The sequence below is a fragment of the Suncus etruscus genome, chromosome 3, assembly GCF_024139225.1.
Source record: "Suncus etruscus isolate mSunEtr1 chromosome 3, mSunEtr1.pri.cur, whole genome shotgun sequence".
NCBI classification, from domain to species: domain Eukaryota; kingdom Metazoa; phylum Chordata; class Mammalia; order Eulipotyphla; family Soricidae; genus Suncus; species Suncus etruscus.
This window is the reverse complement of record NC_064850.1, coordinates 142,502,394-142,504,615: the sequence shown is the minus strand read 5'-3', so window position 1 is coordinate 142,504,615 and position 2,222 is coordinate 142,502,394. Positions and strand designations below refer to the sequence as shown.

At 42.7% G+C, this 2,222-nt stretch overlaps 1 non-coding gene across 1 annotated transcript; it reads left to right on the top strand.

The window, feature by feature from the left end:
* Nucleotides 1–1,855: 1,855 nt before the first annotated feature.
* LOC126004834 (U6 spliceosomal RNA) lies at nt 1,856–1,962 on the top strand. The gene has a single exon (XR_007494079.1). It is a non-coding gene; the product is annotated as a U6 spliceosomal RNA (small nuclear RNA).
* Nucleotides 1,963–2,222: the final 260 nt, after the last annotated feature.

Here is a 2,222-nt window from a genome sequence, read left to right as displayed (position 1 = left end):
GGAAAACCTTAAAATACAACCAAAAGGGCCAACCCTGGAGGTATCTCAAGCCCTGAGTCTGATTCCTAGTGCCATATAGCCTCCTGACCACCACTGCTTATAGCCCTGGTGGCCCACTGCACCACATGCCCCAAGCAGCTCTGCATCACTGAGCACCAAACCATCAGGATCATACCACTAGACTGAATTCTGCAAGGTGTAGACCCTGGAAATCAACTAGGATCTCATGCTGCTTGCATCATTTGATCACCAGAGAGCAATCTGAACAATCCATATATTTCCTATTGTATTTATAGGGTTCAATTCCAGCAAAACTAAACTCAGGCAAAGGCTAGCAATTCCTGAGCTGGTGGTGATCTAGAACCACCAGGGTCCTTCCTTCATGGTATCAGTCTGACTACTGGGAATCTAACAGCCCAATGCAGGGCTTTGCACATTCTAGGCATGTGCTCCACCACTTGAGCTATCTCTCACATTTCTGAAAGTGGGTAGCCAAATGAGGTTAGCCAATGGAGTTAGCAGAGAGGGTGAGGGAGGTCAAAGTTCAAGCCACAATCTTAACAAACAGAGATCTGTGGAACCATAGCAATATAAATTGCAGACCAGGACAGAGCTCCATTGTTTTATTAAGCAAAGAGAGATCTACATAGCCACCAGAGACCAGAAAGAAACTTCTGCCAGACACTGAATACCAACGACTAATTATAGCATTTACCATGTAGTCCTTGGTAAACCAGAGAAATCTGTTCCCAGAAATCTGACAGCAGGATAGACCCATAACCTGGTCATTTGAGGAAGGCTGCAAGACTATACAATAAATGCAGAATAGACCTGGTCACAAGAATGGAATTAATCCTGAGGTTAATTCAGGGGCTGGAGAGATAGCACAGTGGTAGGGCATTTGCTTTGCATGCTGTCGACCCAGGAGGGACCCGGTTCAATTCCTGGCATCCCATATGATATGTCCTGAGCATGACAGGAGTGATTTCTGAGTGCAGAGCCAGAAGTAGCCCCTGAGCACCTCCAGGTGTGACCGAAAAGCCTATCAATCAATCAATCAATCAAGTTTAAAAAAAAATCCTGGGGCCGGAGAGATAGCATGGAGGTAAGGCATTTGCCTTTTATGCAGGAGGTCATCGGTTCGAATCCCGGCATCCCACATGGTCCCCCGTGCCTGCCAGGAGCAAATTCTGAGCATGGAGCCAGGAATAACCCCTGAGCACTGCCGGGTGTGACCCAAAAACCACAAAAAAAAAAAAAAAAATCCTGACAACTCAGAGCAACAGCTGAAAGAAACACCTATAGATTGACTCTTCTCTGCACAGATCCGATGTACTTAATAAAAAACAGCACCAAAACTAGAGCACACTGTCTCCTACTGGTAAAACAAAACAATTACAAAAAAGACAGAATCTATGACAAGATAATAACCATTATAAGGAAAATCAATGTTACAGATCAAATGCACATTGTCATAGAAATAGGAATAGGACTTAATAAAATAGAAAATGCAGGGGCAGAAATTTTTGTGTACAACTAAAACAAAAAACATTCAAGTACTTGTCTTGCTTGTGACTGGCTCTGGTTCAATTCCCAGAGCTTATAATCAGGCCACTTCCAGAAGTACATTTGAGCATAGAACCAGGAATAAGTCCTGAGTATCACCATTTGTGGCCCAAGAACAAAAGTCCAAACAGTGGAATGAAAAATCCATAGAAAGTGAACAAATAAGACTATCTTGCAAAGAAAAGCCTAATTAAAAGTGAAGATAAAATTTCCATTAATGACTCAAATAGAATATATATATATATAAGAAGAAATTCTTTAGTGATAGACTGCATTCAAAGAGGAAAGAATGCTCGCTTCAGCAGCACACATACCAAAACTGGAACAATATAGAGATGATTAGCGTGGTTCCTGTGCTAGGATGACATGTAAATTCGTGAAGAGTTCCATATTTAAAAAGAAGGAGGAGGAGGAAGAGGAAGAAGAAGAGGAGGAGGAGGGGAAGGAGGAGGAGGAGGTTGAGGGGAGGAGGAAGAGAAGGAGGAGGAGGGGAAGAAGGAGGGGAAGAAGAAGAAGAAGAAGAAGAAGAAGAAGAAGAAGAAGAAGAAGAAGAAGAAGGAAGAAGAAGAAGAAGAAGAAGAAGAAGAAGAAGAAGAAGAAGAAGAAGAAGAAGAAGAAGAAGAAAAGAAGAAGAAGAGGAGGAGGAGGAGGAGGAA